General features: G+C 38.7%; 1 long non-coding RNA gene and 1 other non-coding gene across 2 annotated transcripts; both read left to right on the top strand.

Annotated features, from left to right (window-relative positions):
* The first annotated feature begins 17,411 nt into the window (after window positions 1-17,411).
* On the top strand, window positions 17,412-19,514 carry LOC110797102 (uncharacterized). The gene is made up of 3 exons (XR_008927927.1): window positions 17,412-17,959; window positions 18,054-18,110; window positions 18,937-19,514. It is a non-coding gene; the product is annotated as an uncharacterized lncRNA (long non-coding RNA).
* A 567-nt stretch (window positions 19,515-20,081) lies between these two features.
* TRNAT-AGU (transfer RNA threonine (anticodon AGU)) lies at window positions 20,082-20,155 on the top strand. Its single transcript has one exon. It is a non-coding gene; the product is annotated as a tRNA-Thr (tRNA).
* Window positions 20,156-21,018: the final 863 nt, after the last annotated feature.

Here is a 21,018-nt window from a genome sequence, read left to right as displayed (position 1 = left end):
GGGTCTGACTGGTATCTGCTCGTAGCACTGAGTGCGTACGCAACATCCGGGCGTGTACATATCATAGCATACATTATTGAACCAATCAATGATGCATATGGAATCCCATTCATTCGTCTACGCTCATCAAGTGTTTTTGGGCACTGAGTCTTGCTTAGAGTCATTCCATGAGACATGGGTAGGTAGCCTCGCTTGGAGTCCGCCATCTTGAACCTATCAAGCACCTTATTGATATAAGTGCTTTGACTAAGTCCAATCATCCTTTTAGATCTATCTCTGTAAATCTTGATGCCCAATATGTACTGTGCTTCTCCTAGATCCTTCATCGAAAAACATTTCCCAAGCCAAATCTTGACAGAGTTCAACATAGGAATGTCATTTCCGATAAGCAATATGTCGTCGACATATAATACTAGGAAAGCAATTTTGCTCCCACTGACCTTCTTGTATACACAAGATTCGTCCGCGTTCTTGATGAAACCAAAGTCACTGACTGCTTCATCAAAACGTATATTCCAGCTCCTGGATGCCTGCTTCAATCCGTAGATTGACTTCTTTAGCTTGCATACCTTTTTAGCATTCTTTGGATCCTCAAAACCTTCAGGCTGTGTCATAAACACAGTTTCTGTTAAAACGCTGTTTAAGAAAGCAGTTTTGACATCCATCTGCCATATTTCGTAATCGTAATATGCAGCGATTGCTAACATTATTCGAATAGACTTTAGCATTGCAACTGGTGAAAAGGTTTCATCGTAATCCACACCGTGGACTTGCCTGTAACCTTTTGCAACCAATCTAGCTTTGAAAACTTCAAGTTTCCCATCCTTGTCCTTTTTCAGTTTGAAAACCCATTTGCTTCCAATGGCTTGGTAGCCATCTGGCAAATCGACCAAATCCCATACTTGGTTTTCAGACATGGAGTCTAATTCAGATTGCATGGCTTCTTGCCACTGCTTGGAGCTAGGGCTCGTCATAGCTTGCTTGTAAGTCGCAGGTTCATCACTTTCAAGTAATAGAACGTCATAGCTCTCGTTCGTCAAAATACCTAAGTACCTTTCCGGTTGAGATCTATATCTTTGCGATCTACGCGGGGTAACATTTCTAGATTGACCATGATTCTCACCAGATTCTTCTAAAGATCTCTGAGTTTCATCCTGAATGTCATCTTGAGCATTCTCTAGAGTTTGTTGTTCGACTCGAATTTCTTCGAGGTCTACTTTTCTCCCACTTGTCATTTTGGAAATGTGATCCTTCTCCAAAAAGACACCATCTCGAGCAACAAACACTTTGTTCTCAGATGTATTGTAGAAGTAATACCCCTTTGTTTCCTTTGGATAGCCCACAAGGATACATTTGTCAGATTTTGGATGAAGTTTGTCTGAAATTAATCGTTTGACGTAAACTTCACATCCCCAAATCTTAAGAAAAGACACATTTGGAGGCTTTCCAAACCATAATTCGTATGGAGTCTTTTCGACAGCTTTAGACGGAGCTCTATTTATAGTGAGTGCAGCTGTATTTAGTGCATGTCCCCAAAATTCTAATGGAAGTTCGGCCTGACCCATCATTGACCTGACCATGTCTAGCAAGGTTCTGTTCCTCCGTTCTGACACACCGTTCCATTGTGGTGTTCCAGGAGGAGTCAATTCTGATAGAATTCCACATTCTTTCAGATGGTCATCAAATTCATAGCTCAGATATTCACCGCCTCTATCAGACCGCAGTGCCTTAATCTTCTTGCCTAATTGATTCTCTACTTCACTCTGAAATTCCTTGAATTTGTCAAAGGATTCAGACTTATGCTTCATTAGGTAGACATAACCATACCTACTGAAGTCATCAGTGAAAGTGATAAAGTAGCTGAAACCACCTCTAGCATTTGTACTCATTGGTCCACATACATCTGTATGGATTAAACCCAATAGTTCATTTGCTCTTTCTCCAACTTTGGAGAAAGGTTGCTTTGTCATTTTGCCAAGTAAACATGATTCGCATTTACCATAATCCTCTAAGTCAAATGGTTCTAGAATTCCTTCCCTTTGAAGTCTTTCTAAGCGTTTCAAGTTTATATGGCCTAATCGACAATGCCACAGATAGGTGAGATCTGAATCATCCTTTTTGGCCTTTTTGGTATTTATGTTATATACTTGTTTGTCGTGATCTAATAAATAAAGTCCATTGACTAATCTAGCAGATCCATAAAACATCTCTTTAAAATAAAACGAACAACTATTGTCTTTTATTATAAAGGAAAATCCCTTAGCATCTAAGCAAGAAACTGAAATGATGTTTTTAGTAAGACTTGGAACATGGAAACATTCTTCCAGTTCCAAAACTAGCCCGGAGGGCAACGACAAATAGTAAGTTCCTACGGCTAATGCAACAATCCGTGCTCCATTTCCCACTCGTAGGTCGACTTCACCCTTGCTTAACTTTCTTACTTCTTCTTAGTCCCTGTGGATTGGAACATAAGTGTGAGCCACAACCTGTATCTAATACCCAAGAAGTTGAATTAGCAAGTATACAGTCTATAACGAAAATACCTGAAGATGGAACGACTGTTCCGTTCTTCTGATCTTCCTTTAGCTTCAAGCAATCTCTCTTCCAATGCCCCTTCTTCTTGCAGTAGAAGCATTCGGATTCAGAAGTGGGTTGACTGACCTTCCTCTTTGCAGATTTGGCGCCAGTTTGCTTAGTTGGGCTGGCCTTGTTGCCACCTTTCTTAGCATTCCTCTTCTTTCCAGATTTCTTGAACTTGCCCCCACGCACCATAAGCACATCCTGCTTATCACTTTTGAGCGTCTTTTCAGCGGTCTTCAGCATACCGTGAAGCTCAGTGAGCGTTTTGTCCAGACTATTCATACTGTAGTTCAGTTTGAACTGATCATACCCGCTATGAAGAGAATGGAGGATGGTGTCTATAGCCATTTCCTGAGAAAATTGCTGATCCAGCCGACTCATATTCTCAATGAGTCCAATCATTTTGAGAACATGTGGACTTACGGGCTCGCCTTTCTTAAGCTTGGTCTCAAGAATTTGCCTATGAGTCTCGAATCTTTCGACTCGAGCCAGATCTTGGAACATGTTCTTCAACTCACTGATGATTGTGAAAGCATCTGAGTTGATGAACGTTTTCTGCAGATCCGCACTCATGGTGGCGAGCATTAGACATTTCACATCCTTGTTGGCATCAATCCAACGATTGAGGGCAGCCTGAGTGACCCCGTCGCCAGGAGCTTCGGGCATCGCCTCATCTAGGACATACTCCTTTTCTTCCTGCATAAGAACTATTTGCAAGTTCCTTTGCCAGTCAAGGAAGTTTTTCCCGTTCAACTTCTCCTTTTCGAGAATTGATCGAATGTTGAATGAATTGTTGTTTGCCATATTAAAAACTACAATTGAAAAGAATAAACAAATAAATAACCATTCACAGTTTCTCTTAATAAACTTAAATTCTAGCATACATGCATAATTCAATGTTTATTAAGCATTTTATTCAAGTTATGTGTTCCGGCAGGTGTGAATAAAATGATTCCAAGATCCTAAAATCATTGAAGAACTAAGCACAGTTTGTCGACTTAATCCTAGAACATCTTAGGTAAGCAAAAGCCTTTTGCTAATAGTCTAGAAACTATTCTTGGTTGATAGGTACGTCTAAGAACTTATTAGGTAAACCTATCGAATTTGCCACGACATAAAAGGACTCCTTACTTATATCGTTGAGTTTCACCAAAACTAACATGTACTCACAATTATTTGTGTACCTTGCCCCTTTAGGACCAATAAGTAACACCTCGCTGAGCGAAAACTATTACTAGATTGATGTAAAGGATATCCAAGCAAGTGTATATTTTGGCATGGCACCTTTTAACTCAATTTTTAAGTTTGGAACTTAAGGCTCTTACTATGTTGGTTAGATTTTAAGTGAACTAAAATCCTTAATCATGCAACATAATCAAGCTTTTGATCTCATGCATTTTAAGACATATTTAAAGCAATAAATAACTTAAAACATGCATAAGATTTTTGTGATCTAGTATGGCCCGACTTCATCTTGAAGCTTTGACTTCAAAGTCCGTCTTGAAAATCTCCGTGGGAGGCACCATTTTCTTCAAATAGGATAAGCTATAACTAATTACAACTATTTGATGGTTCGCAGACCATATTTGAATTGAAAAATAACTTTGGTACTTTAGACCAATTACATTCAAATTAATGGTACGCAGACCATATTTTCTATCCTATTTGGGCCATACTAGTCACTTCATAACCTGCAAAACAGTACATATACAATATATACCATTCACCCATTCATTATCATGAATGGCCCACATAGCTGGTTAGTAAAACACATTATGCATCACGTAAATATTTGTAGCAATTAATCAAGGGCACCAATAATCTACCAATTATTCAGTCCTTATTAATTCTAATCAAGTTGTTTTAACCTTAAGGATTTGTAGACCTAATCAAGAGTTTATGACTAAAAAGCGCTCCCACTTAAACCAATAAATTCATATGCTTTACCAATTTTAAACATAAAAATGTATTTCTAGTCCAACCGGAAACATACAAATTTAATTAAAATTTAAAGCTCATATCAATTTATAATTGAATCCAAAAATTTAATTTAATTTCAGTCGTATTTAAATTAATTCATGATTTTAATTTTAGAAAAATAATTAGAATAAATAACATTTATTATAATTATAATATTCAAAATTAAAATCCAAGAAAATAATTCAAATTATTAATTTTAAAATTAATTAAAATTACGTGAACTGAAATTTTCAAATTAAACATTCAGAACGATCTAATCGTAACGCAAACACCCTACGCGTTGCACGCCCATGGACCGTACGCACACAGCCATTGCTGGCCATGTGCGCGCAGCCCATGCGCTCGTCGCATAGCTGCTGCTTCCCTATCGCAAGCCTCCGCACACATCGTGCTCGCTGCGCGCGCCAGCGCTCATCGCACGCGAGCTATCGCTCGCAGTGCGCGCGCGCGACATCGCTCGCTGGGCGCGCGACATCGCTCGCTGGGCGCGCGAGCCATCGCTCGCTGGGCGCGCGACATCGCTCGCTGGGCGCGCGACATCGCTCGCTGTGCGCGCGAGCCATCGCTCGCTGGCGCGAGCCATCGCTCGCTGACGCGAGCCATCGCTCGCTGGCGCGCGACATCGCTCGCTGGGCGCGCGACATCGCGCGCTGTGCGCGCGAGTGATGCTGGGCGCAGCGCTCGTGGCACGCGAGCTTGCGCTCGCTGCGCGCGAGGCTGCGCGCTCTTGTGCGAGGCAGCGCGCGCTGTGGCGCAGCTCGCTTGCTGCCCACACGCGACTGCCTTGGCTCGCCCTTCGCCCATGCCCATTCGTTCATTGCTCGTGGCACACGACACAAGGCAGGGCTGCTGCCTTGTGCTCGTGCACTACGCCCTTGCTCATTGCATTCGTGCCGCACGGGCGACGAGCTCCCTTGCTCGTCGTCGCATGCCCGCATTATACAACACCCCTTAAGGGTAACACGAAGCGTCCATTGCTTCGTGCGTGCAAGTTATATGAACGAATCGCATAAAAATTTAAAATTTATATTCAAAATTAATGACAAATTAATAAATATTATTAATTTCATAATTTTAGGGCGAAAAAATCGAAAATTTATTATCCAATTGATTTCCGATTGTTATGGATTCAAGTCTAGGTCATAAAAATTTAAAATTTATCGTAAATTTACAATTTTTATGGTGGTTTTTAATCATAGGTTTCTAATTAAATTACAATTAATTATGAAAATCAAATTAATTCTAAATTATTCTAATTTTCAACAAATTAATCATAATTACAAATTAGATTGCATAATTAACAAGACTAGGCATTCAAACTTGTTAAACATATGCAGTAGGTCAATCAAAAATTCAAGATTTATCAACAAGAATCGCAAATATTTAAATTTAACATCTTAAATTTACGAAATTTTGCATTCGAAAAACTAAAACCTTCGAAAAGTCATAGTTAGGCTTCGAATTTGAGAATTCTGGGTTCGGCAGAAAAATACTATTTTTGTCAAAATTTTAGAATGCCATTTACATGCGGAATTGACACAAAAATCGCTCAATTCGGATGAGTAACGAAGAAACTGCCGAAAAACTGCGTACGTATAATTAAATAAACGCAATTTGCAATTAATTAACAATTACGAAAATTAATCACCCCTTTTAATTCTTGCAAATTTGTAATATTTAACCATGTTTATGCAATTTAGATTATGAAAATAATAAGGGGCTCGTGATACCACTTTTAGGTTATGATACATATGACATTACATAGATCATGCGGAAACAACCATTAACCCAGGACAACATATTATTTACACATAATCATATAGCATAATTTAGATGCATACTCTTTGTTGCGTGCCCTCCCTAGCTGCGCCCGAACCGAACAAGAACAAGTCTTTAGGACTCCAAGTGTCGTCCCTCCGTAGATAGTCCACAGCACGTCCGGATCCGCCTTAAGATTGACCAACTAGAATCGCTCTTAAGGTACTAGAAAATTTCGGCACTTTATGAGCAAGATGTGTGTTTTAATTTTCTCTCAAAAAACTCACTTTTGAATACTTTGAAACTTGTGTATAAATTATGACCCCTAGGCCTTTATTTATAGAGTTATGGAAAAGGAATCGTAATCCTAGTAGGATACGAATTAATTGAAATTAGAATCCTACATGAATTCTATTTAATTAATTTATCCAATTAGGAATAGAAATTTAATCATACACTGACTCTTATAGATTCAGGAATCACGCATGAGCACAAACTCACACACACACGGCAGCCACAAGGGCTGCCCATGCGCGTGCGAGCAGCAGCCCACGCAGCGCGGCCCACGCATCCGTGGCCCTTGGCGCGCGCTGGGCCTGCCTTGCGGTAGGCCTGGGCGCTGCCTTGGCTGGGCTTGTGGCGCGCATGCTTGCTGGGCGATGGCCCCGGCTTCGTGCTGGGCCTTCGTCCGGCAAGCCTCGTCCGATGCTAATTCGTACGATACGCTTCCGATTAAATTTCCAGTTCCGGAATTTATTTCCGATACGAACAATATTTAATATTTCCGATTCCGGAATTAATTTCCGTTTCGAACAAATATTTAATATTTCCGTTTCCGGAATTATTTTCCGATTCCGGTAATATTTCCGATTCTGACAATATTTCCGTTTCCGGCAATATTTCCGATTCTGGTAATATTTCCATTTCCAATAATATTTTCCGATACGTACCATGTTTCCGTTTCCGGCAACATCTACGACTTGGATAATATTCATATTTCCGATACGATCCATATTTCCGTTTCCGGCAATATCATCGTTTCCGGAGTATTCATTTCTTGCCTGTGACGATCTTAGCTCCCACTGAAACCAAGATCCGTCGGTTCCGAATATTCATAGATGGAGTATTTAATGCCATTAAATACTTGATCCGTTTACGTACTATTTGTGTGACCCTACGGGTTCAGTCAAGAGTAAGCTGTGGATTAATATCATTAATTCCACTTGAACTGAAGCGGCCTCTAGCTAGGCATTCAGCTCACTTGATCTCACTGAATTATTAACTTGTTAATTAATACTGAACCGCATTTATTAGACTTAACATAGAATGCATACTTGGACCAAGGGCATTATTTCCTTCAAGTTCATAGGTGAACTTGGTGTAGTCCCCTCCATTAAAGGACCAATAGCCCTGTATTGTGACAATAACGGAGCTATTGCACAGGCAAAAGAGCCTAGACACCACCAGAGAGTCAAGCATGTACTTCGTAGATTTCACCTTCTACGAGAGTTCGTTGAAAGAAAAGAAGTCGAGATAAGCAAAATTGGAACTGATGACAACATATCAGATCCATTGACTAAACCTCTGCCGCAAGCGAAGCACAACTCGCACACTGCAGCTATGGGAATCAAGCATATTGGAAAATGGCTTTGATGTCTCTATTTAATGTTTTAAAGTTTTAGAGTTTAAATCTTTGTAAAACATTATTGGTTAATCATTCACAATAAATGAAATGAATTCATTTTTCCATTTAATTTGTGGTTTATTAAATGATGAGTCCCTTCAATTTGACGATATATTCAAGATAGACTGTCAGGACCAGTCCTGTGACTAAGAAATGTCTATCAAGTGAACTTGAATGTCAAAGGTTGAAAATGGTCCCTAATCGGAGTTTTCTATAAAATTGGACGCATAGAAAACGTTAGACGATTAGAATGCAAGATGACTAGTAGTTCTGTTTCTTGAACTATGTGGACATGGCAATGTCATAATCATTTGCATAGATACTTACTTTGGGAAGACTAGTATCGGACAAGACCTATGAAACTTTACTGCAAGAGATGAAAATCTGTCATAAGTAAATTTCATTAAATTATTAGACACTAAATCCTCAATACCTGAGTGATTTGAGATTACTTGTTTGAGAACTGGTTGCTTTGACGTTGACCAACCGTCGCACCGTAAAGGAGGCTATAAAGGCAACGCTCAGGTAATCACCTATCAAACGAAGTCTAATCTCAAGATCGCAAGATTGGGATTGTCCTCCCATAAATCGGGATGAGATGCTTAAAAGTTGTACAAGGCCACTCGGAGAGCTAGAAACTGTGAAATGCATGGCCGTGCTCGGATGAATCATAGGCTATGATTATCTGTTTATTTGATCAGTTGAACTCTGAAACCGAGGAACACCTCTGGACATAATAAGGATGACAACTCTTACCTTATGTTCAAGAGCAAGCATCGAGCGACAAAGGAATTAGGAAATGCACACTTGTCCCTAAGGACAAGTGGGAGACTGAAGGAAATAATGCCCTTGGTCCAAGTATGCATTCTATGTTAAGTCTAATAAATGCGGTTCAGTATTAATTAACAAGTTAATAATTCAGTGAGATCAAGTGAGCTGAATGCCTAGCTAGAGGCCGCTTCAGTTCAAGTGGAATTAATGATATTAATCCACAGCTTACTCTTGACTGAACCCGTAGGGTCACACAAATAGTACGTAAACGGATCAAGTATTTAATGGCATTAGATACTCCATCTATGGATATTCGGAATCGACGGATCTTGGTTTCAGTGGGAGCTGAGATCGTCACAGGCAAGAAATGAATACTCCGGAAACGATGATATTACCGGAAACGGAAATATGGATCGTATCGGAAATATAAATATTATCCAAGTCGTAGATGTTGCCGGAAACGGAAACATGGTACGTATCGGAAAATATTATCGGAAATGGAAATATTGCCAGAATCGGAAATATTGCCGGAAACGGAAATATTGTCAGAATCGGAAATATTATCGGAATCGGAAAATAATTCCGGAAACGGAAATATTAAATATTTGTTCGAAACGGAAATTAATTCCGGAATCGGAAATGTTAAATATTGTTCGTATCGGAAATGAATTCCGGAATCGGAAATTTAATCGGAAGCGTATCGTACGAATAAGCATCGGACGAGGCCTGCCGGACGAGGGCCCAGCACGAAGCCAGGCCATCGCCCAGCAAGCCAAGCGCGCCACACGAACAGCCAAGGCCACGCCAGGCCCAGCGCAAGGCCAGGCCCAGCAGGCCGTGGCAGCGCGCACAGCGCGCGCAGCGCGCGCAGGAGCTACGTGGGCTTGTAGCTCGCGTAGGCCTCGCTGCGTGGGCTGCTGCTCGCACGCACGCGCATGGGCGGCCCATCGTGGCTGCCGTGTGTGTGTGCGTGAGTGTTTGTGTTCATGCACGATTCCTAAAACATGCAGAGTTCGGTTAATGATTAAATTCCTAATTCTATTAGATAAATTAATTAATTAGAGTTCTTGTAGGATTCTAGGTTTAATTAATTTGTATCTGAATAGGATTCCAATTCCCTTTCCATACCCCTATAAATATGTGGCCTGGGTTCACAATTTATAACGAGTTTCAAAGTATTCAAAGTGAGTTTTTGAGAGAAAAATTCAATCACACATCTTGCTCAAAAGTGCCGAAAATTCTAGTACCTTAAGGGCGATTCTAGTTGGTCAATCTTAAGGCGGATCCGGACGTGCTGTGGACTATCTACGGAGGGACGACACTTGGAGTCCTAAAGACTTGTTCTTGTTCGGTTCGGGCGCAGCTAGGGAGGGCACGCAACAAAGAGTATGCATCTAAATTATGCTATATGATTATGTGTAAATAATATGTAATCCTGGGTTAATGGTTGTTTCCGCATGATTTATGTAATATCATATGTATCATAACCTAACATTGAATTAGTATTAAATAACACATGCACAATGCTTACTGCTAAAGTATGGAGCAAGACACAAAATGAAAGAAATGGACACTCTAGACAGATTTTGGCAAAGTCTATCTTAATGAAGTTCTAAACAACAGAGCAGAGGGCATCACCCACAAGCCAAAGAAAATCACGAGCACTTGCATACTGAAACTGCATGTTATGCTTGTGCTTTATTAATAGAGAGGAATGCAAGAGTGTCATACCAAAACTTGTGTAAAAAAATCTAGAAATAATTGGTTATCCCCGAGCCTCTAGTTATATTTCACTGAGGCTGTTATTTGTGGCTAATGTTCAGCACAAGATGGGATTGCAGTGTGAAAACCTTCCTAGAAGGATGCCTTTCGGGTGCACTGATGTCGATGAGGCATAGTTTTTTCTGCATTTGATGCTTGTGATTTATTTGATGTTAATTTGCAATGAAGCGGTTTGCTACACCCTTACTCATCAACATAATTCTATTTTTGGTGTTAATGGAATTAACTAAAAACTGGATGGTTGAGTGACTATTTTAGCAAAGGGCATTTATTGAAGTTTGGGAGTTTTTATCCTTGTCCCAATTTTCTGGTTGTTCAATCATAATTCACACTGCCACATACACAAAGTTGTAATGCTCCCCCCCCCCCCCCCAATATCAGACCATTCCTAGCAAAAGTAGTTGTTAATCTACCATTTCCAGTAGTTATTACTGACCAAGCATCAAAACTACCATGTAAAACTTAAGGCATTGAATGCTTGTCTCCAGAACATCTACAAGGGTTTATTTACTTCCAATAAACTCTCTAGCTCATTATGTAAATTTAGGAGGCCCGTTAAATCCTCTAACAATTCAGATGTCAGTATAAGTGGAGAAGAAATATCACTTGCTCTATCCAGGCCTATATCTTACATCTCATCAATGTCAGAAGCATTATTAGATCTCCTGGTGCAAACTCGTACGAAGTATTTATTGCTAAGTATATTCTCTAGGGGAATTAATGCTTTGCAGAACGTGCAGAAAAAGATGTTTATGAATTTATCTATGGCTAGAAACAATTTAACAGATCAATGAGTTAAACTACTTAAGGTGAAGGCCATACTGATGATCAACACGGCATGTCAACGTTGATGCTATAAGTGATCTCAGATCTCTATCTGTCAGTTTTTCTCTGCAATACCGATCTACAAGCAAACATCCTGCAACAATAAAAGGATAACTGAGAGATGTAATAAAAGAATAAGTGGATAACTGAGAGATTTAAACCTTGAATTTGGTAAGAAAATAAGAAAGAGCACATGAGGGTTTCATAACTCTATCATGATTAAAAGGATATTAACACCTCAGCATAATTGAATATTCCGACAATAATGAGCCAAGGACATCCCTTCAATATCTTCACTCCCCCATTTTTGTATGCTAACTTCACCTCTCGGTTTCTAAGGCCTCCTCATGCTACATCTCTCTACTGTTTCAATATCCCTAAGCTGGTGATCTTGGATACTCTGTGTCTCTGACATCTTAAATGTGCCTAAGATTTACTTTGACAACATAAGTTAAGCTCTCTTTCACCAAACTCTAAGGCCTCCTCATGCTACATCTCTCTACTATTTCAATATACCTAAGCTGGTGATCCTGGATACTCCGAGTCTCTGACATCTTAAACGTGCCTAAGATTTACTTTGACATCATAAGTTTAGCTCTCTTTCACCAAACTCTGCACATGTAACTCCTATTTGCTGATTTATTAGGATAACAATCAACCAATGAGGTCAATCACTATTAGTTCACAAGTTTATTTCAGGTGACGAGCTGACAACAAATTTGACACAAGAATATAATCTGATCTAGAGTCTAGAGAGAATATAAGAAGTTAAGAACTACAACAAAGTAAGCTAAAATGAAAATAGAACAGGCCCCACCTCAGGGAGAAAGCCACTGTAATATAAAGCAAATAATTAATACTGGAAAGAATTTCGTTCTGAAGAGGTCACCTGTGGCTCCTATAACTGCAATGATAAGGGGCTGCACCTCATCCTCCTTACGAGCAAAACCAAGGGCATGTATTTGCATCACATCAAAAGATCCATCTGATGGAGCCACTTCTGGTGACGGGTTGAAAGTAGAACTTCCCTCAGGTGATGAAACAATACTTGTTTTGTCAAGTGAATCTGCGAAATATGACAATATAACCATGTGTTACTTTAACGAAACATCAATAAAAAAAATGAAAAGTAAATAAATTCCCTGAAATCTCCAAAAGCACCATAGAGAAGTTGAAAGTCAAATTTTGAAACTGAAGCTCTAAAATGTTCAAAGGAACTTTACTGTTTTTTAACTCTTTTCTTAACCTAGTAACTTCTTTATGTGAATCTGATAAGCTATCCAGTCCAAGTGAAATAAGTAGACTGTCAGCAAGCCTTTTTGCACCTGATTCAAATGGTACTCTATATTTTTTAATTAGATTTCAATTCATCTCATTCCACATGTCAGGAAGATTTTTGGTAGGAGTCATAGATTCAACTAACTACATGAGTAAGCCTACCAGTTAAACATTGAGGGAAACTTTTATGCTTCTGCTCAAATTCTTCTGTTGAGCTCTAATACTGTGATGAGTCAAATAATGCATGAACTTCAAGACACAAATTATAATTTATGATGCTGAGTGGAACACTGATCAAGACCATCATCTATAGAATGAGCAAGTAAAACCAAAGAGAGAATGAGAGAGGATCAAATATTGATGCTGATAAATCTCAGTGTGAAAGAAAAACATTGTGCTTGAATAATTTGAGGCCAATGAGGGACACGGACCCAGACAACAAAAACGGCAACCAGCACATACGACCTTAAAGGTAATTGTAAAAGAGTGTAAGTGTACGGATGAGAAAACGAAAAATTGCACAGAGGTGGACGGTGGGGTGGGGTATTACCTTCCATAAAAGCACCAGTTCCCGGAGCTAATACTATTTCTGAACTCCCACCTTGTTGCGATATCTTCCCTTTACCAGATGTTTCTAGCAACACAAATTTATCTGGATTCCAGACACACTCTAGAACGACAATTTCCTCCTCCATTGTAGGATAATACTCTCGGGAAGCCTGCATAATTTGTCATTATAATTTGAAATTGAGTTAAGTAGAGGCAGAAGGTCCTTATAACAGTTGTAGAGGACAGAAAAAAGAACTTGTGATGAACTGATGAAGCAAAATACTACCTCGATTCCGTTCTGAGTTATTTTTATGGAATGTTTTTTCCGAGCAAGAGAAGATACTTCGTTGAATACAGAAACAACATCCAATAGTATCTGCATTGTAAATAAAAGTTCAATAGCTACGCTATGAATTTAATTTTGCAGGAGTACATTTAAAGTTATAGTAAACAGCTGAAATCAATATCAATGCATTAGCAGATGAGTAAAAAAAGATCTTTCAATAGCTCTGCCCAAATTTTCATCTTCCATGCCCTCACTACAGCTTGTCTACTTAGCATAGTAAATTATATCTTACTTCTTAGACAAATTTGATTAACCAGACAGTAGCCAAGATAGCTGGAAATCCCCCCACATCAAGACACCGGCCAGGTAGTTAGTGAATGAGAAAATATCATAAAAACAGTAACTAAATCAATATATTCACGCCCAATCCATCAAAATTCCTCCTATCTTTAGGCAACTGCATATATTCACGCCCACCCTCCGGCCCTTTTTTCGTCTTTAGCCATGGCCCAATCGATCTATATACAAATTTCATGCTTTAATTACTATTAAACTTATGAACAACCAGTGTTAAAGATTCTGGAATAAATCTGGAATAAATTAAAACAGGGGTATGCTCTATACTCTGTATGAGTTCTAAGACTACATATGTGAATATTCAGGAAAGAAGTTGTATTGGATGCAGAGAAAAGAAGAAGAAAAACTGAAAACTGTTGCATGAGCCGAGCCAGAGAAGAAAAGGTTCTAGAAAGCATGCATCAAAGGAAAACCCAGAAAATACCCTTGATCAAACAAAAACTAATATCCTCTTCCAACTGCATACAACATACATAGTACATGCCTATGATAGAACTCGCTCTACTCGCGAAGGATGACAATAATATACCCAGGAGAAAAAATTCACCGGTATAAATAATTAAATAATATTAGTAACATTTACACGGGTACTCACCTCTATACTATTAGTAACCGGTGTATTGTGGAGGTACGGAGCACTCAAAACCTACAAGTACCAACATAACCTTATGTCAGAGGAGCAAGAATCAATAATATGTGGGTAAGTTCATGTACAAAAATTAAAGCTCTGTCCAAAATGTTGCTCCACTAAATAAAATATTCTCATACAAATCAACGAAATTTCAATATTTCATTATCATTATCATTACCCCATTGCCTAAAGAGGCCTCCGCAAGAAGCGGGGTAAGGGGGGGTCGGATGTACGCAACCTTACCCCTACAATTGCAGAGAGGTTATTTTCGTTTGACCCAAAAGTAATAACGGATCGCAATGGGACGACCATCTTCTACTTAATGGAAAGGAAGCGAAGAGGTTTTAAGAGTCATTTTGATTTAGTCCATTACATCCCACAGCCAAAAGAACAAATGAATCTTTGGCTGTAATTCTGAGGGATGATAAAATCATCACAATATAGGAAACGAAGTTCCAACCTCAAGAGGGAAGTATTATATGAATCTAATATACATTGGACATTTGGGGTTTTCCTGACTAATAGAGGTATTTTCCAAAGGAAAAACCCTGAGAATTACTATTATTTCCACCATCTCCGAGAAACTCGGAACTCATCAGACATTGCGTCCAACACCAAATTAGAACTTGATAAAACTAAACAAAGACTTGAATTTGTGGATGTTTTACCAAAGTAGTTGACTTGAGAAAATCTATTTCCCATCCCACAATGACTGATATCATTGCCAAAACTCCACAATGACCGATATCATACATAAACACTTATTCCTTGTGTGATATCATTGCCATAACTCCACCATGTCATTCCTCCAATCAACAACAATGACACTGAAGGCTAGATCTCTAATACTATCCAGCAATGTTTTCCCAACTCTATGGGATTTGGAGGAATCAATGCCACTACTGCTACATTCTAGATGATCACATTCTAGATGATCATGAGGTTATTATTGAGATGGTTGTTGAGGCAAATTCCTGATAACCTTGGCAAACCGATGCCAAAAAAACTACTATATTTCCTATTGATGACTTCGATTAACATGATTTCATTTTTGGTTGAACAGGAAACTTGAATTATGAATCCAGGTTGATAATATGAATTAGATGTATATGATCGTTTTTAGTTACAACATACCCAACCCAAATTACCAATTATAATAAACAACTACAAGATAAAAGAGACAATCCCCCATCATACCCATGAGCTAAAATTAGCAAAAAAAAAAAATCCAATTAAATAACAATTACATAGAGGATTGATGGCGGGTAATTACCAGCGTTGCCAAAATATGCATAAAAACCAAATTAAAGACAAAACTGAAGGTGGGTAAGTTACCATTGTTACCTCATACAAACTCTAACAGTAGAAAGCCTATGAGAAGCAGCGTTTGTTGTAGATGGTGCGGAAGCAGCCAAGCGTAAACCTGTGATTGGTGGCGCTTCGTAGCCATATCCCCAAAAAAATACCTAGAAATTAAAAAAAAGAAGAAAAAAAAGAAAACAAAAACACCAATTCAATTAAACCAGCCATAATTTAACAAAATCAACAATTAAAAACAAGAAACAAAACCCTAATTCGAAAAATCCAGATTAGGAGATTTATACCAGGGAGAAAGAGACGAATTGATAGTGAGGAGATTTAGAAGGACTGAAGGAGTACGCGTAGCGAGGAAGAAGAAAATGGTGAAAACCACTATATCGGAGAAAATGGCAAATGGAGAGATCAGCTTCCAGATCGGGCGAAAAGAAGGCAAGTGTGTATCCATGGGGACACGAAGAACAAGGAAAAAGAAACTGCGAAAGGAAGGGAAGATCGGAAAGGGAAGCACCGAAAGGGTGAGAAGCCGAGGAGGAAAGGGGAAAACCTAAACAAAGAGAGGAAGGAAGCAGTGAAGAGGGAGAAGGGACGGTGGATGAAGAGCAATTTGCAACGTGTCTAACAGCTGAGAAGGAAGGCAAAACCATAAATGGTGAGAAACTTAAGGGTACTTTAGGGACTTCACTATTGGATGAATAGTAAAAACATACTCCTTGCTTTTAAAAGGTTATAGATAGATACGAGTAGTTTTTTGGTTAGGTGAAAAAGTAAATTCCTAACGGAATTTCAGTAATGTTCCTTTGTACTACTTGATAAATTTGTTAATCCAACATTCCAAGTAGAAAAGAAACATAAATCATCTCATCTACCAACTTTGTTAACCAAATGTATTAAAATCGACCGTTCTATCAAATCTCAATGTAAAAGACCTAGACATGACTGCCCAACCTGTGATTTCTAAGTTCTAACTGGTCATATGTGAAATTGTAAACTCCAGTTTTGGCCTTCATCCAGCATTACCGCATCAAACACCAGCTTTGTGAACCAAAATACTTGTAACTTGTTACTTGTGTTTATGGAATCGACCTTACAAGATTAAAGTTCCATATCCAATTTCACGGTATATTTACTTGAACTGGATAGCCTTATCTGTATGTACAATTTCCTGCTGATATATATTTTCTCCCGGCACCAATTTTGTTAGCCATAAATAGGAATTTACTCTTCACATCAGTGCATATAAGTCTGCATAAGATACACTTGACAGACTTGTGGACACTGCACAAGCAGAAGGAGCCCAAAACTTGATATCTGTATGTTCAATTTCATGCTGATATATTTGATGTATGCAGGATGTGCAAGAGCATTGTTGGTCAAAAGAAAATTAATCGAAAAAGAAATTAAAGGGATTTTGAAAGAAGGGAACAGGAAGTTGGACATTCACAACCTGTAATAAGTATAATCACAGGACACTAAACAAAAAAGATTCACACGAGGAGCATGAAATTAGACTCAAACCGGAGACCTTCAGACTTCAGTGTGTTAGACTGACGTGAATACGTGATAACCAACTACACCATTTGATGATGAAACAATAAAAAATAAAAAATAAAAAATAAAACTTATGCAACAAAAACTCACACTACAAGAAAGCGCTTGATTACCGACTACATTTACCGACCGCCAGAAAAGTAGTTGGTAAAACTAAATTTACCGACCAAAATTAAAGCAGTCGGTATTTTACCGACCAATATAAAAGCGGTCGCTATTATTTAAATTTACCAACCGCTTCTAAAACAGTCGATAAATTACCGACTGCTTTTCCATGTTTTCCGACTAAATAATAGACCTTAAACATCAGATTATTTCCAAATTAAATTTAAAACTTTACCAACCGCTTATTCCATTTTAGCGGTCGTTAATTATTTCAAAAAAGAAAATGTAGGTGGGAATTGGGTTTAGGACCAACTTCCTTCCTGAATGTACATTCCAACAAAAAAAAAAAGAACAGAGCAGGGGGTTTAGTCGACCAGCTAAATTGGGCGAATTGAAGGCAACAACCCTCTCCCCCAGCGCCGCCAGCCCCACCCTCAGCTCCGCCAGCCCCACCCTCGCTGTTATTCCTCCTTGCGAATCGTCGAGACGCTCATGAATTAACCAGGTAATCTTTGTTCATTTTGCTTTATTGATTGTGGTTCAATTTTTTCAAACCCTAAAATTTGGATTGTTCAATTTTTTCAAACCCTAACCGCCAGCCCCACCCCAGCGCCGTCTGCTCTACCATTTCCGCGTGGCTCTGTCACCCAACCAAGGTAACCTTGTTCCTTTTACTTTTAGAATTTGGTTTTTTGTAGATTTGTAGATTTGTGGCTTTGGTTTTTTTTGCATAATTTGATTAATTGTAGAAAGGCAGAAAATAATGAAGCCACACACATTTTATTTTTATTTTTATTTTGATTTTTATTTTGGTGTGGTTGTTAGTGCGTTTTGCGGTAGCATGGCAGATACACAATAACATTGTTGGAATAATGAAGCCAAAAACCCACTCAACCTGCTCGTACATGACATTTTAGGCAAAATATGACCTATAACGACCAAATTAGGAGAATACATAATACTGGAATTCTCACAGTGGATTTATACTGCTGACTTCGTGTTTGGAATGAGTGTTTTAGCCACTAAGCTATTTCTTTGTAGTCTTTTCTACAATGTGAAATATTGTTGCATATATTTTTATATGTTGATGCCTGGGTGCAATAATTTGAATTACTCTAGATATAGTTTCTGCTCTGCTTTGACCAATAACTCACCACTTCTGCTAAAAAGCTTTGTAGAATGATGCCTAGATCAGTTCAATGACAGACTGTTTTTTACAAGGTGTTATGTGCTACTAAAACTGTCGTATTGCTGGGTTTAAAAAGAAAACTGTTGTATTGCTCTGCACCATCTTTTAGACTCTCAGTTCTACTCTTGTCATGACCAATTATTTACAAATGTTATCAACTAATATTGCTGATTCTAGCAAGTTAGTTACTGTGATGCTTGTCACTTTGGCAGTCCTGGAAGTGTTTAGTGAAATTTCTATTGCTTTTGATATGATTGTTTCCGGCTTGAATAATTTCTGATATCCCTCTTCAGGATGAAGTATCTGGTGATGATCTTTGGACCAAGATTTTGTTTAGGCTGAACTAAAATTTTGGTCTTTTGAGAGTTGTGAAGGGGCAAGGTGTCATATGCTCTCTGGAGGCATATAATTAGAGTTATTTTACTTCAGTTTTTTGGGGGGGTTTGTTATTGGCAAATAATATACTCTTTGGTTTATGGACAATCTATTTCTGAGTAAATGTTAATGAATTGAAATAACTAAATCAGAAGTTCAGAACACTGAGGAATAAAGAGAAAATGCTGAACACAAAGAAGATAGGTTTTTGATAGATTTTGAAGGATGATTACATAACCCTAAGATTTTTAGAGGCTTAGATCTCTCCCAAGAAAAGAAATAAGACAACTAACACTTTCTCATTGCCTCTCTCTCAACTGTTCCCCCTTTAATTACATTCTGCTCTCTGGCTAACAAACTCTGCCACATCAGCCATTCTCTTAACCCCTGCAGCACGTCTAGAATATGTAAGCAGGATGAGTCATCACAGTTGAGAGAAACTAACATTTGAATATGTCTTAGCAAGTCAAAATAAAGCTTAGGTGGCGGTCGCTAATCCTGTCGGTAAATTTTAGCGACCGCCTTTCAGTTGGAGTTTCCTAAATTACCGTCCAGGTGAAAACTGACCGCCTTTTTGCGACCGCTGCGGTCGCAAAATCTTTTACCAACCGTTTTTCGCGTTTTACCAACCAATTTTGGCGGTTGGTAATTAATCAATTTCTTGTAGTGTCATTGAGCATCAATAAAAAGTATATGCGGATTTTAGTAGTTCACAAGCAGCAAGCTTTGGAAATGCCATTACTAGCTAGTACTCCGTACAGATTAAAGCATGAAAATTAACAAACTCAGCCCAACCACACACGCATTTGTGATGTGTCACAGACTTGAAACTGGCAAGAATGAAACGACACCATTGCATGAATCTAAACTAAAAAGGTTTGTTTAAATTATCATCATTCATCAGCTACTGCTGTATTGTATCTGTTCAGGATCTAGTAAGAGTGATCTACACATCACTTTTGGTCATTGCTATTTCCTAACTAGAGTCTTCTAGTCTAACAAAAGCGCCACAATATTTTAACATTATGTCATTTTTTATTGAAAACAATCCAGTAACACAAGTGCTCTCGTAGCTCAGTTGGTTAGAGCACCCGTTTAGTAAGCGGGAGGTCTTGAGTTCGACTCTCAACGAGAGCATTTTCACATTTTATTTTTACACTTATTATTAACATTCAAACAGACACCAAATTCCAAACTTCTCAGTTCTCACAGCACAAGATTGCGGGCAGCTACCAGCTTAAGACTTGGGCATGTAGTTTTAGTATCTTTGCAAGTTTCCGGGACGCTAGAGATGTGAAAGGGGCACTACCAAAATTCTGCCCACAAAAGTCATACTGGCTTTATTGTGGTAACATTTCCATCTCAAAATACTCATCAAGCAATATAACATAAGAAGCAAAAGTATCCGACCTAAGGGGCTAAGGATTAACTGTTTGACAAACTACAGTCCTCCGCTCTACCAACTGAGCTAAGATCCAACGCTGAAACACACTATAAAATAACCTTTTTCTTTTCAGGGAGGCTGATGGTAAAAGGAAATTTCATTACAGAAATACCATATAGCATCTACAAGTAAGATCTTCTCTGAACAATAAAAATTACTGAAGCAATTCTAACAGAGAACCACTAAATAAAAAGAATATCGAGTATGACTACATCATGATGGTATCGGTTATTTGAGGATCAATGAACAACAGTGCTCTAGCAGTCTACTCTTACAGCTCAGGCCAGTTCATGTACCATATACGCTAGAAATCCAACCTGCCAAATTCGAACCAGCAACCTAAGAATGGGTCAATTACCAACTACAATCCTCTGTACCAACTGAGCTAAGGTTGGTTCTTGGAAGATGGAAGTTGCAACTCCATAATTGACAACATCTTCCATTCCATTCCATTATTTTTGGTGCAAATGAGCCACAAGGGCGGGGATGAGAATCGATCCCAGGATCACCTGGAACCGGGATGGAAGCTCTAACCAACTGAGCTATCCATGACTAG

This window comes from Spinacia oleracea, chromosome 2 (assembly GCF_020520425.1).
Source record: "Spinacia oleracea cultivar Varoflay chromosome 2, BTI_SOV_V1, whole genome shotgun sequence".
Lineage (NCBI taxonomy): Eukaryota > Viridiplantae > Streptophyta > Magnoliopsida > Caryophyllales > Amaranthaceae > Spinacia > Spinacia oleracea.
The sequence above is the reverse complement of the archived record's forward strand: the minus strand, read 5'-3'. Positions and strand labels throughout refer to the sequence as shown.